Source organism: Macaca thibetana, chromosome 17 (assembly GCF_024542745.1).
Source record: "Macaca thibetana thibetana isolate TM-01 chromosome 17, ASM2454274v1, whole genome shotgun sequence".
NCBI lineage: Eukaryota > Metazoa > Chordata > Mammalia > Primates > Cercopithecidae > Macaca > Macaca thibetana.
This window is the reverse complement of record NC_065594.1, coordinates 73,885,654-73,901,746: the sequence shown is the minus strand read 5'-3', so window position 1 is coordinate 73,901,746 and position 16,093 is coordinate 73,885,654. Positions and strand designations below refer to the sequence as shown.

Sequence of the window (16,093 nt, the reverse complement as noted above, 5' to 3'; positions counted from 1 at the left end):
TAATTATCAAAAAATTTAGTTTCATAGTTTTGATCCATTTAATATCAATAATAATTGTAATGATAACTCAATCTGAAGGAATATCTTAGCACTTGGAGCCTTATAATCATGGAAATTAAACAGAAAATTAATTTAATTATACACGTGTTTGTTTGCAGAAATGATAGGGTGGTTATTAAATTTTTCAAAGCATAAATTTGTATTATATTAACATAAATTTCTGTAGGGGAACTATAATGGAAATACAAGTTCAGGAAAAAGGAAAACAACCGTTAAAGAAGAACTTGCTTATGTCTTTTAAAATTGATAATAATGGATTGCAAATTGAAGAGAAATTTAGTTCATTGAAAGTGTTTATAAGAGCAATGTAATGTTGTCTTAACTGTCAATATTTACAATGTGGCACCAAATGCATCCTTTGCAACTATTTATTTATTCATTTATTTAGAGACCTAGTCTCGCTCTGTCACCCAGGCTGGAGTTCAGCAGCATGATCTTGGCCCACTGCAACCTCTGCTTCCTGGGTTCAGGCGATTCTCCTGCCTCAGCCTCCCGAGTACCTGGCACTACAGGTGTGCACCACCACACCCGGCTAATTTTTGTATTTTTAATAGAGACAGGGTTTCACCAGTCATGTTGGCTAGGTTGGTGTCAAACTCCCAACCTCAAGTGATCCACCCACCTCAGCCTCCCAAAGTGCTGGGATTACTGTCATCTATTTAAACTTATGATAAAAATTTTAGACAACAACGTAAAATTTGTTGAGGAGTGTATACAGAGTTTCAAATTTATTTTAGGGAGGACATAAACAAAAAATATGAAGATGATTATACTGGATCTCTGCCCCTAATTCTAATTTTGGTTACTTCCTGAAGAGACAGATTCTCAATGTTTTCTGTGCAATTACAAAGTTCAGAGTCATTGAAGGCTTCAGGATGATTGTGACCATGTGAGTATGTGTGAGAGATGTGAAAATGTGCTGCGTTTGAGAAGAAAATTCCTGTTAAAATGTGGAAGGCAGAACACAGGAGCAAGAAATTGAATGCTGTTATAATTTACCAGGACTAGAAAAAATATTTATGAGATTGTGGAATGAATATTGACAAATACATAAAGTGAGTCCAGAAAAATAAAAATAGATGCTTTGTTTGGGGGGATGGTATTATCAATAAATTTTCTTTCATTTTTAAGTGATTTTTATGCATATATTATCTGAATTTTTTCCTTAAAAATGCATGTTAGATTCACCTGTAGAAAAAAGAAATGTCCCTGTAAACAATAAAAAATAGACAACTTATACATAAGTTATTAGCAACATTTATCAGGAATGAAACCACAGTGTAAAGAGCTAGTACTCACAATGGACTAGAAGTCCAGTTTCTCAAACAGAGGACATAAGCATACTGATAGGTCATAATGGTTTAATCTAGCAATGGAAATTGTTTTTAATTAAAAAAATAAACTGCTAAAAAGACTTAAAGGGGCAAAAGGATGACAAAGACCAAACAACACATAATGTTCACTTTAGGGCAGTAGGAAAGAAGAGGGGACAGTGAGACTTGATGCATTCCTGAGGGCTCTTATCTTGGTATTACCATTCAGATGTTGTCCATGGTTAGCAGCAGCAACAGTGTGTCACCCATGGGCAGCATGCAAGAACGCTAGTCATGCAATATCTATCAATATCTATGTGTTTACTGTCTGTCTCCCACAGGGACTATAAGCTCCATGAGGGCAGGGATTTCTCCTGCTGTGTTCACTGTTCACTGCTTTATTTCTAGTGCTTCCCAACAGTGCCTAACCACAGTAAGGGATAAATAAATATGTGTTGAATCACTGGTTGGATGAGTGTTTGAATGAATGAATGAATGAGTGATCTGAGTACTTAGTTTCAGATTAATGAAAGTCAGGGGAGGAACTTCAAGAGTGTTATAACTGCTCGTATCAGATGACATGAGATGGATTTCAGGAATTTGAAGGAAGGTGACTGGATCTAAGATTTAGGAGATCATTTTGGAGAATTTTAAATTAATATTTGAGGTCTATTGCTTTAAAAATTAGTTTGCAAGTTATGCAGAGAAATAGCACAGAGACTAAGGAAGGAACTAAGATTCAAGGAATGTGTTTTGTTTATTTTTATTTTTTTCCCAGAAAATGGAAAACAAGAGAAGGAAAATTTCTCATGCCAACATAAAGAATAAATAAGTCCAATTACTGACATAAACACAAACAGTAATAGTTCTTTATACAGTACTTTGCAGCTCTTGAAAAACTTTAATATATTTAATCTCCTTTAAAACTTGAAACTACTCCTTAAAATGCCCCTTGAGATCCATTTCATCTCTGGAAATGGAAATGAGAAAGGCCAAATACCTTGTCCAAAGTCATGCAACTTGTAACTGGTGGTGCCTAGAATAAAACTCGGTGGTTTGACCCATTTCAATGTCAGCACCAGTGAAGGCAAAAATGACTCCACTTTGAATGCGAATCTGCCATGTTGACTTCTGATTAGCCTCATGACTGCCTCCTGGTTTTTAATTTATTAACGTTTACTTCAACTGACGTAAGAACAAAGCAACCTTGATGATGTCATACAAAGTACAGGCTATGACACATACCACATTCTTGCCTGTTCTGGAAGGTTGCCTTTAATTGTCTTGCTGAAGAGCACATCTGCTTTCCTGGAGCTGTATAAGCCTTGGGTCTGAGGAGCAGCAGTGTGGGGATCTGCCTGTCTTGCTGCTATCCAAGGCCAGGGTTCTGTCTTTAAGTTCCCTCAATACATCACCCAATATCGACAAACTGAATCTGTCTGCCTCCTTCTTTGGTTCCTCAGCTCCTTCAGGATTTGGGGGTCACTTTGCATACATGGCCCTTCCACGGAAAAGCATCATTTGAATATACTCAAATAAACATACATTTTTGTTTTTGAGGAGTATGTGCGTGACATGGAATAGTTTAATGGGGATTCTGGCTTAACATGCCAGCTTTGCCTATATAAAAATGTCAAAACACTGAAATTTGTTCCTATCTGTCATGTTCATTTACTGTAGCTATTAACTAGAGCCCATAAACAAGTGGGTGGTTAATATCATTTTTACCCTTAGGAAAGAAAGAGTTTCAATATCTTTTGCATTTCTAAATCAAAGTACTCAGCATAATAAGTCTTTTTTTAAAGCAGAGAGTATTAAAGATTATTGAAAAAATAACTGATCTAATTTAGACACTTATCAGAAATAAATCATGCCCTCAGAAAATGATATATCTTGAGAAAATATGCAGTTTTCCTTGAGAAAATGGCATCAGAAGAGGCAGAAGGAGATAAGCCAGATGGAACGGGATGGGAATAAAACAATAAACATGTTTAATATTCTAGGGCTCATTTTTGCAGGGGCATATTTTGGGCAACGCTTTAGAATACAGTCTCACTGCAAAAAGTACAGAATCAAGGCATGAGAAAATTGAGCCCTAGCAACTAAAGTGGCTTGTTGATGTCATGTGACTGATCAGTAGTTGTGCAACTAAAGAAACAGCTCATGTCTTCTGATATGTTTTTTCTTCACACAATGTCACTACATGCAAGTTTCCAAACTTGGAAAGAGCCAGCATATAGGGACCCTGTGTTGTACCTTTTAAAGAAGAGAGAGGCTAAAAGACTTGAATAAGTACTCAGCCTGGACAATGAGTCTAGAATTCAAGAAATATCTGGATTTCAAAGAGGCTACTTTTTTATGCAGACTATTGCAGAACTCTCTACAGGGATTATCAATGGAGGCCTGGAAAACTATGATATCAATTGACATAATAAAATCCAAACAAACTGGGATGTAGTTCTACAAATTGGCTTTCTAAAACTGAGGGGAAGAATATATTATGTATATAGATTAATCTTAAGAAAAATAAATTTCATGTGTTGAAATTCCAATGTCATTTCCCATACCTCCCTAAATCCCAATTTATTCTTTCTTTCTAATTGGGCTCAAGGAGTTATTAGTCCATGTGGACCTGATGTCTATTCAGATTGTTTTGGGGGGTGGGGGATGGTGTCTCTGTTGCCCAGGCTGGAGTGCAGTGGTGCAATCTTGGCTCACTGCAACCTCCCCCTCCCCCTCCCCCTGGGGTTTAAGCAATTATCCTGCCTCAGCCTCCCAAGTAGCTGGGATTTCAGGTACCCACCACCACGCCCAGCTAATTTTTGTATTTTTACTAGAGAGAGTGTTTCATCATGTTGGCCAGGATAGTCTAAAACTCCTGACTTCAAGCGATCTGCCTGCCTTGGCCTCCCAAAATGCTGGGATTACAGGTATGAGCCACTGTGCCTGGCTGTCTATTCAGATTTAAAGAGCTACAGGTCATCATGCAATGCATTGTAACAAATCTTAAGTCTGATTTTAACCTTCTTAGCATTTTACATTGTGACATAGTAATAAGTCAAACTGTACATACAGAGTTTTCATTGAAAACTTAACATTGAGTTTTCTTTATTGATAAATCTGGTAAAAGGAAACAGTAAATAATTTTGAAAAAAGCATTAAAAACCAGTCATTTCATTATGAGGTTTGTGTTCTTTAATCTTAAAAGAATTAATTAAGTCCAATGAAAACATCTACATTCTCCAATATGCTCCAAGTGCTGTTTGTCAATTTGCCAATCCAGCCCTTGAATTTTCAGACACGAAAATGGGATGGAGGGGCACGGCGGGAAGATGGCATTGGAGGTCGGCGACATGGAAGATGGGCAGCTTTCCCACTCGGATTCCGACATGACGGTCGCACCCAGCGACAGGCCGCTGCAATTGGCGAAAGTGCTAGGTGGCCACAGTGCTATGAGGGCCTTCCAGAACACGGCAACTCCATGTATCACATTATCGAGCTGTTGAAAGTGTGGATTCAAGTGAAGAGAGTTTTTCTGATTCAGATGATGATAGCTGTCTTTGGAAACGCAAACGACAGAAATGTTTTAACCCTCCTCCCAAACCAGAGCCTTTTCCGTTTGGCCAGAGCAGTCAGAAACCACCTGTTGCTGGAGGAAAGAAGATTAACAACATACGGGGTGCTGTGCTGCAGGAACAGAATCAAGACGCAGTCTAGTGGCCACTGAACTTGGTATCTTGGGAATGGAGGGCACTATTGACAGAAGCAGACAATCCGAGACCTGCGATTATTTGCTTGCTAAGAAACTTAGGAGGGAATCTCAAAAACATATAAAAGATCTAGACAAGGAACTAGATGAATATATGCACGGTGGCAAAAAAAATGGGATCAAAGGAAGAGGAAAACGGGCAAGGTCATCTCAAAAGGAAATGACCTGTCAAAGACAGGCTGGGGAACAGACCAGAAATGAACTATAAAGGTCGATATGAGATCACAGAGGAAGATTCTCAAGAGAAAGTGGCTGATGAAATTTCATTCAGGTTACAGGAACCAAAGAAAGACCTGATAGCTCGAGTAGTGAGGATTACTGGGAACAAAAAGGCAATTGAACTTCTGATGGAAAACTGCTGAAGATGAACAAAATGGTGGTCTCTTTATAATGAATGGTAGTCGAAGAAGAACACCAGGGGGAGTTTTTCTGAATCTCTTGAAAAACATTGCTAGTATCAGCGAGGAACAAATTAAGGACATTTTCTACATTGAAAACCAAAAGGAATATGAAAATTAAAAAGCTGCTAGGAAGAGGAGAACACAAGTGTTGGGAAAAAAGATCAAACAAGCTATTAAAAGTCTAAATTTTCAAGAAGATGATGACACATCACAGGAAACTTTTGCAAGTGACACAAATGAGGCCTTGGCCTCTCTTGATGAGTCACAGGAAGGACATGGAGAAGCCAAGTTGGATTCAGAGGAAGCCATTGAAGTTGATCATTCTCAAGATTTGGACACTTTTTAAGTACATTTTTGACAGTTTGAGGACTAAGCTTTTCTAAAATAACATTGTAATAAACCATTTTTACTGAGATTGCACCGTTTTGCACTGGTAAACATGAATCTGGAGGAAAGAAAATTGTTTTCTTGTTTAAAATAGTGTATGTGCAGAAAGGAATGCAATTGATAGAACATTTAAGGATGTCTCATGTCTGACAATACTTAAGAGTATATAGCACAGGATTTAATTTCTCATTGTGTTGCATGTGCTAATTAAGAGTATTACTAGTTGATAATCAGTTTTGTCTAGGTCATAACATACTATTTGAAAGTTTGTTTGCTTTTTCAAGTTTATCTTTGCAGTGAATTATGCCTTGGCTTTAAAACATTCCACTAAAATCGTAATGGGACATATAAATTATTAAGCTGTTACAAATGCAAACAAACAAACAAACAAACACACAAAAAAAACCAAAACGGGATGGAGGGCTTGTACTGGAGTGGTGACTGGCTGGTCACATCACAGCATTCAGACATTGTTAAGTATCATCCAGTAAGTTGGTCCTTGATACTGTCTGTCTAGTATACCATGTGATTATCTCTTTAATTTCCTGCAATGGATCAAGATGCAAATAAAAGAAAAATGTGCAGACAACTTACTTTTTGCTTTCTCTACATGAATACGTGCCAAATTAAGTTGTGGTATAGATAAAAATTTCCTCTCCAAAGCAGCATTCACAATAGACCAGGGTTCAATCTAACAACAAAATGATGCTAAGGAAAATCGAGATTACTCTATGGAAGTACTGGAATGAGTAATGCAATTTTGCCAATGAAATGCTAAGTTACATGCATGAGGGTGATCCTAAGCAATACTTTATTTTATTCTACTAAGAAACTAGTTCATTAATTTCTCTGTATCTTTGATTATGTACTATTAGCAGTAAAATATGGTTTTTGAATGACACATCTACCAAGAGAAATCAATCGGTTCTCAGAGCAGGGCAGAGCTCAGATATGCAGATTTAACCTTCTTTTCAATTTCAAAAGTGAGACTGCCAGAGAAAGGCATGCAGTGAGCCTCTTGAAGTCTCTGAATTTGGAGTCACATTGAGGGGCAATTATAATTACCAAAATGTCTATGGTCATTAGAACTGATTGAACTTTTACTCCACACTCTACTTATCCAATCAACAGTAAAGTGGACTGTGTATCTTGCCTCCATTCTTTTTTTAATATCATAGAATCTTTTCTTGAGTGTCAAGAAAGTTTAAATAGTAGGCTGTGTGATGGTAGATCAAAATGCCTAACAAGCATAAGGTAATCAAACTCCTATTTATTGACTTAACAAAAAAGGTCTTGTTTTTCACTTGTGTGTCTTTTAAGGAGATAAATTAAAATGATATTTTAACCTTTTTGCTTATCCCACTCAAAGACACACAGCCCATCTCTCTCAATCCTCCCTTTAATTATTTGCTAAGAGCAGTGCACCTCTTGTGATTTTGACACTTTTTCCTCTATTCTGACTGAGCTCTATTGATGCAGCTGTCATGTTCCAGCAGCGTGCATCATTCACAGGGCTGATTTACAATGTTCAAACTTTTTAAAGTTTTTAAACTTATAATTAGACTATGTGCTCAATTTTTACACAAACAGTTCAGCATCTAAGTTTCTGCTTAACTACACCTTTGACACACTACCTTCTTGGCAGGTTCCAATTATACTTTATTGACTGGAGTTGCCAACATTGGAGAAAGCACACGCCACGCTCCTACCTGAGACTTGTTATTGACCATGACACTGGAAAAGGAGCACGTGGCTTAGTTAGCTGTGCCTTCAGACTATTTTCATTCACAGTTAGATGCGAATTATTCACTTTTCCTTGGTCAATTTTTGCCTCTTTCAAGATGACTGTGTGACTCTTGATTTATTTTAACTGTCTGAATCTGAACAATAGCAGGATCCTATCAAATGTCCATAGAAAAGGATTTTTCATTAGTGCTTTGCAAAAGCCATTTCGGAGAAATTAAAGTACTTTGTAATTGGCCCTTTCCCTTTTTCAGGCTTCAGTAGGATATTTTCAACTCAACTGAGATAACTTAGGGTCAAACTCTACTAACTTTTTTTGAGATCTTTGTGCCCCCTTCAGGGCTGCCACTAATTATAGGCAAAAATCTTTTGCTAAAATTTTAACATTTTACATATTTCAAGACAGTGAGTTTTTTTTTCACCTTCTGAATATACATTGAAACATGGAACTGTCAACATAATTCAGGATTCCTGACATTTAATTTTAATTAAACATTTAATGCTGTAATTCCCTTTGCTTTTATATCCCTACTTTAAGTGTATCTCTCTAATATATTGATAATTCATGTGTCATAAGGAAATGTTCTGGCAAAGAAAAAGTGGATTAATTTCTAGAATAAATTAAGATAAATCTAGGTCAATATTGAGATAATCTAATAACTTATGCCAATACATTTATCTGTTATGTTCTTTCTCCCAGCTGCATGATCAGTAGGCACAGAAAAACTAATTAAATATTCTTTGGCTGATAGGTTTTGATCCATTTAACTGTGTTAACACAATTCCGGAAAATTAAGCTGACCAAGTTTCATGGGGGTATTGACCAACATGGCAGCACCCCCATGGTTCCTTCTGCTTGACTAAATTTTAGACAGGTTTCTTTCTAACTACAGGCTCTGACTTCTCTTTTCATAGTGCATTTACCTTAGAAGAGCTGTAAATTCTTTCTCTGCCTCTTTGAGATGTAAATCTTCTGCAAGCCTCTTTTCACCTTTACAACTCAGGAATATTATTCTCAAGGAACTGGGAGCCAACTGTTTGAAAAATAATCAATAAGATAGGGACCCTATCTTCCAGTCTCTATGTGAGGGTAGGAGTGTAACTTTAACAAGCACCAATTAGCAAACACATGTGGCTTAATCACATTGACCAACCTCCGTCTTAATCTTCTCCAGCACTTTTCCAATAGTTCACTCCAATGCTAAAACATCTCCAGCCTTTTTTTCAGTGGAGTTGAGTTTATTTTTTTCCCCTGTACTGCAACAGTCTCTGTCTCCCATTGCAATAGTCTTGAACAAAATCTTCTGTGACTGTTTAACTCCATCTGGTGCAGATTCTTTTTGATGGTTCTTTTACTTTGACTCAATACATTATAGATTTCAATGAAATGAACTGTATTTTCATTCATGTATGTAACATGTAACTTGTGAATTCACCAATCTATTTTGGTCCTGTTTTGATTTTCTTGGGGTACTTTTCATTGTGCCATAAAATGCACAAGAATTATAAACACCTCTACGCAAAAAAACTAGAAAACCTAGAAGAAATGGATAATTTCCTGGACACTTATACTCTCCCAAGACTAAACCAGGAAGAAGTTGAATCCCTGAATAGACCAATAGCATGCTCTGAAATTGAGGCAATAATTAATAGCCTACTAACCAAAAAAAGTACAGGACCAGACGGATTCACAGCTGAATTCTACCAGAAGTACAAGGAGGAGTTGGTACCATTCCTTCTGAAACTATTCCAATCAATAGAAAAAGAGGGAATCCTCCCTAACTCATTTTATGAGGCCAACGTCATGCTGATACCAAAGCCTGACAGAGATACAACAGAAAAAGAGAATTTTAGACCAATATCCCTGATGAATGTCAATGCAAAAATCCTCAATAAAATACTGGCAAACCGAATCCAGCAGCACATCAAAAAGCTTATCCGCCATGACCAAGTGGGCTTCATCCCTGGGATGAAAGGCTGGTTCAACATATGCAAATCAATAAATGTAATCCTGCATATAAACAGAACCAAAGACAAAAACCATATGATTATCTCAATAGATGTAGAAAAGGCCTTTGACAAAACTCAACAGCCCTTCATGCTAAAAACTCTCAATAAATTTGGTATTGATGGAACGTATCTCAAAATAATAAGAGCTATTTATGACAAACCCACAGCCAATATCATACTGAATGGGCAAAAACTGGAAGCATTCCCTTTGAAAACTGGCACAAGACAGGGATGCCCTCTCTCACCACTCCTATTCCACATAGTGTTGGAAGTTCTGGCCAGGGCAATCAGGCAAGAGAAAGAAATCAAGGGTATTCAGTTAGGAAAAGAAGAAGTCAAATTGTCCCTGTTTGCAGATGACATGATTGTATATTTAGAAAACCCCATTGTCTCAGCCCAAAATCTCCTTAAGCTGATAAGCAACTTCAGCAAAGTCTCAGGATACAAAATCAATGTGCAAAAATCACAAGCATTCTTATACACCAGTAACAGACAAACAGAGAGCCAAATCATGAATGAACTCCCATTCACAATTGCTTCAAAGAGAATAAAATATCTAGGAATCCAACTTACAAGGGATGTAAAGGACCTCTTCAAGGAGAACTACAAACCACTGCTCAGTGAAATCAAAGAGGACACAAACAAATGGAAGAACATACCATGCTCATGGATAGGAAGAATCAATATCATGAAAATGGCCATACTGCCCAAGGTAATTTATAGATTCAATGCCATCCCCATTAAGCTACCAAAGACTTTCTTCACAGAATTGGAAAAAACTGCTTTAAAGTTCATATGGAACCAAAAAAGAGCCTGCATTGCCAAGACAATCCTAAGCCAATAGAACAAAGCTGGAGGCATCATGCTACCTGACTTCAAACTACACTACAAGGCTACAGTAACCAAAACAGCATGGTACTGGTACCAAAACAGAGATATAGACCAATGGAACAGAACAGAATCCTCAGAAATAATACCACACATCTACAGCCATCTGATCTTTGACAAACCTGACAAAAACAAGAAATGGGGAAAGGATTCCCTATTTAATAAATGGTGCTGGGAAAATTGGATAGCCATAAGTAGAAAGCTGAAACTGGATCCTTTCCTTACACCTTATATGAAAATTAATTCAAGATGGATTAGAGACTTAAATGTTAAACCTAAAACCATAAAAACCCTAAAGGAAAACCTAGGTAATACCATTCAGGACGTAGGCATGGGCAAGGACTTCATGTCTAAAACACCAAAAGCAACGGCAACAAAAGCCAAAATTGACAAAAGGGATCTAATTAAACTAAAGAGCTTCTGCACAGCAAAAGAAACTACCATCAGAGTGAACAGGCAACCTACAGAATGGGAGAAAATTTTTGCAATCTACTCATCTGACAAAGGGCTAATATCCAGAACCTATAAAGAACTCAATCAAATTTACAGGAAAAAAACAAACAACCCCATCAAAAAGTAGGCAAAGGATATGAACAGACACTTCTCAAAAGAAGACATTCATACAGCCAACAGACACATGAAAAAATACTCTTTGAAATTCATTTTGCTGCAAAGTGCTATGTAAATGCAAGGTGATTACCTTTTTAATAATAACTGAATTTATGTGCCTTTTTAAGTTTCTACCAGGCCTATTTTGTAGATATTTTAAGGCAATACTCCATCATCAGCACCTATTTTTAGTCTTTCTGCCATTTCTAAGCCCCTAGTTCCAACTGTCCAACTTTGGATAAAATTTAAATTCATGAAGAGACACTTCATTGCTATATAGAGAAGCTATAGAAGATGTTCAAATAAAAATATATATTTCAAAAATTCCTGCTATGAGTTCTAAGCATTGCCATGGTTTTGTACAGAAAGATGGCAGTGATGCTGGTCTCAAGGCATCTTAGTTTATGCTAGCACACATAACTAGCATAAACTTTCTTAGAAGAAAGTCCAATTTCTTCTAGTAATACTACGAAAGAGTCCTCTGAATGTAATATAGAATAAGAAATATAACAACACACATGTCAGAGTATAAATGGATTTCAAAGGTGGTTTATTTTCGGTAAGTTATTTAATGAACATAATTGAATACAAAGTATTTGGCAGGTGCTACAAATAGAGTAGTGAGTACAGTGACTGAGATCTCTCAGTTCATGGAACATACTATCTACATGTTTAGTTGGGGTTTCAGGGAAGAGTGAGTAGGAGCCATAAAGATAGGGATGTCTGACAGGATATTCCAGAAGAAGAGAAACAAACGAGGAATAGCACAGACACAGGGAAGTATAAAGTATCCAAGCAAAATCATTGCAGAGCAAGTACTCTAAGCACCACCAGTATTTGCAGGTTACCAAATTCTTTGTGAATCAAGTATAAATTAGAATTTAGGACAAATTGCCAAATGAGGAAAAAATCAAATTGATAGGTATTTTGTGAGAAAATGAAACTTTATTGCCTTGCTTTCAATATATGCCAATAAGTATAAATGTTTGGTTTTGTTATTTATTTTCTTAGACCCCAGGATATATGACTTACTCAACCTTGTAGTAAAATCTCTAACAGAATCCCTCTATGAGAGGAATTATGGTGATTAAAAATATCTAATAAGAGATGTCTGTACTCCCATATTATTTGCAATAGCCAAGATATGAAGTCAACCTAAGTGTCCATCAACTGATGAACAAAAAAATGTGGTAGATAGACACAATGGAATACTCTTCAGCCTTTAAAAAGTAGAAAATCTTGCCATTTGCAACAACATAGATGAATCTGGAGAACACTGGTAAGTGAAATAACCCAGGCACAAAACACAACTACCTGTGATCTCACTTATGTATGACATCATTCTACTATAAAGACATGCACACACGTATGTTTATTGTGTCACTATTCACACTAGCAAAGACTTGGAACCAATCCAAATGCCCATCAATGATAGACTGAATAAAGAAATGTGGCACATATATGCCATGGAATACCATGCAGCCATAAAAAAAGATGAGTTCATGTCCTTTGCAGGGATATGGATGCAGCTGGAAACCACCATTCTCAGCAAACTATCACAAGAACAGAAAACCAAACACTGCATATTCTCACTCATAAATGGGAGTTTAACAAGGAGAACACATAGACACAGGGAGGGGACCATCACACACCGGGGCCTGTCAAGGGGTGGGGGGCTAGGGGAGGGATAGCATTGGGAGAAATACCTAATGTAGGTGATGGGTTGATGGGTGCAGCAAACCACCATGGCATGTCTATACCTATGTAACAAAACTGCATGTTCTGCACATGTATCCCAGAACTTAAACTATAATAAAAAAAATTCAAACTCATAGAAGCAGAAAGTAGAATGATGGTTATCAGCAGTGTTGGGAGTTGAAGTGTTGGTTGAGAGATACAAAATTTCTGTGAGATAGGAGGAATAAGTTCACGAGATCTATTATACGACATAGTGACTATAGTTAATATTCTTGAAAATCACTAACAGTAGATTTTAAGTGTTCTTACCACAAAAAAAGATAGGTATTTGAGATAATGCATATGTCAATTAGCTTGATTTAGTCATTCCATTATATACACACACACACACACACACACACACATTTCAAAACATCATGCTGTATATAATGTATACTTTTTTCAATTAAAATTGATTAAACATTTTTAAAAAATCTTATAAGTTAGAGTTTTTACTCAGTCTAGCCAGAGTTATACAATGGTAACTATCGACCTCAAAATTTCATTGACTTACAACAAAAAGTTTTATTTCTAGCTCTCAATCTGTTCCATTCTATCCTTACTCTGAGACCACATCTGACAGTAACAGCTTCTTTCTGGAACAATTCAGCTATGATAGAGGGAAGTAGAGAAGGCAAGGAGAACCATAAGCTTTACCTTAAAGCTTTTGCTGGAAGGAACTGGGCTCCCTTCTGCTTAATTAGTGGTGTGCTGGAGTTTCTGCATATTGGTTTGCAAGAACCAATGTTGAATTTTTATAAATTTGATGAGCAAGTGGTTAAAGATGGCCATTAATAACAATTAAATTATATAAACTTACAATCAAGGAAATTTCATTAAAAATGAATACTTAAAACTCACCAACTCTTAGTTTACTATATTTTATCGTCATCCATGGTTTTAAGGTTATTTACATGTGTTGTATCTGTATGATGGAAATAATATGCAATAGCATGCTACTGCATATCTCTTTCAAATTCCAAGTTCAGTGACATCACATCATTTCAAGATGATTTACACTACAGAAATCAGAAAACCCTATAAATCAGTGCTTTGGAATACTCTTCAAAATTTGTGACCACATTACTCACAGTCATTGGCTAGAGCAAGTCATGTGGTCACACCTGAAATCAACATGGCCAGGAAGTATGTTAAAGTCTAACACACAGCTTGAGATGAAAATTTGGGAGATAAGGAAGGAAAGGATTCATCATTGTAACCATGTCTCAACTCTGATTCTCTTTATTTTCTCTTATGTTTCACTTCACTTGCTGCTAACGCAGCAGGACCCTTGCAGTCTCCTCATTTAGAATCTCTCATTTATCAACAACATTTATGGAACATTTACCCTGTATAAAGGAAACATGGAAATATGTATAACAACTCATTTTGATTATCACCTAAAAAGCCACGATATTGCCCCACCTTCTTTCATCAAAATTATTGCAATCTTGGTAGATTGCTAGGTTTTATACACATGTACATACACACACATACACACACACACACACACGTTATGTCTTTTTACGCTAATGTGATAATGGATAAGAAAAGAGGTAAAGACCTTTCTTCTTTTGGTTTGGAGAGGAGGTATTCTACCATAGCCTTAGGGCTCTGGACACGAAGAGTAGAGCAGCCCTCAGTTTCCCCCAACCAAGTCATTATTTTATGTTGGGACTAATTGGGTAAAGTAGCTGCATAGCCAATGGGGTAAGATGCTTGGAAGAAAGTCCAATTTCTTGTAGTAATACTACGAAAGAGAAGAACTTGGTTGAATTTAATACATAAAATAGGAGAGTAGCAAATATACTCTAGCCTCTTTTGTACATGAAAGGCACAGATGTAGCTCAAAATGATGTTTTCTATGGCATTTAAGAGACAATAAAAACATTCATTCATTCACTTATTCCTTCATCAAAACCTACTGCTAAAAGATGTTACTTAAAAAGAGAACTTTTTAAAAAGAGGGGAAAAATGGAGGAGTTCAGGATAACATGGGTGTAGGAATTTGGAGCTCTCTTGTGAAGCTACTTGACCTTGATCCTCTGCTAAGAAGTAGGTGTCTGTTGATCACAGCTTAAACACCGCATCTCTAAGACAATTCCATTATTTTCCTCATGAGGTAATTGTGGTTTGCCAACAGATAGATGATTTCACTCAAAAGTTAGTGGCCAAGTCCAAGATCAGAAACCAGGTTATTTTCTTCTAATTTAGAAGTCCTATAATCCCAATTCTACATGTATAACTATTTTTGTGAAAAGTGACAAGCCTACAAACTTCCACCTAAATAAATACCACAGAAAAAGAAATGCAATTTCAAGAGTAAAAGCATGCTTCCAAATGAGCTCATGGTCTCTTTTATCATTTTAAGTTGTCCTCTCAGACCAGTTGCCATGGACTTTACAGAATTCTGAAACATTATTTTGTCTATAACATTGGCTTCCTACTGTGACCTGGAGTGGTTTTAGTTAATAAGCAGAGCAGTTTGCTTTTTTCAACTATTAAATGTTTTGAAAAAGTAGAGGTGAGTGTAGACAAGAAAGCACTAACCACTACGAAAAATATTCTTCTGGGTCCATGCACCTAAGGATTCGAAGCCTCAATGTTAGAATGTCACTGTACTTGCCTACAAAGGAAGGCCATTACATCGTTCAAAAACTTGTATTGAAACCAAGTTTGATAATCTCAAGGACAGTGTGTGACATAAAGGAATGATCTTTTCTGCAGAGTAAATACTCAAACCACACAATGAGTAGCTGAAATGATCAGAAGCTTTTCCCAAAGGGGCCTGCATTCATAATTCAGTCTTAGTGTGTTTTCTGTAGTAGGCTCTTTGTGCACCTTGAAATTTTAATTACACAATCACCATTCTACTATTCCAAGAATTTTTAAAGGAAATTACAGTTTTAATGGTAAACTATTCATTTGTGTACTATATCTTCAAAGGGATTGTGGAAAGGTGTCAGATTTCAAATAAAAATGGTTCCAGTAAATAAATGCAGAAAAATAACAAGTGATTATTTCAATGTATTGATTAAAATCTTTATAAAATATTTTTCAGAGAAAAATATTTTGAATTCTTATACCATCATTATGTAACTATAATTGAAAATATATTTGTATGATTATGTGATAAGTTTCTGATACCATTACTGAAGTTTAATTTCACTGGTACC

At 36.4% G+C, this 16,093-nt stretch overlaps 1 protein-coding gene and 1 pseudogene across 6 annotated transcripts in view; one reads left to right on the top strand and one right to left on the bottom strand.

Moving 5' to 3' along the window:
* The window catches only part of GPC6 (glypican 6), a 1,170,736-nt gene that overhangs the window by 390,489 nt on the left and 764,154 nt on the right, over positions 1 to 16,093 (bottom strand). The window lies entirely within an intron of this gene.
* On the top strand, positions 4,693 to 6,296 carry LOC126940578 (phosphorylated adapter RNA export protein-like; annotated as a pseudogene). Its single transcript, XR_007720812.1, has one exon. The product of XR_007720812.1 is annotated as a phosphorylated adapter RNA export protein-like (transcript).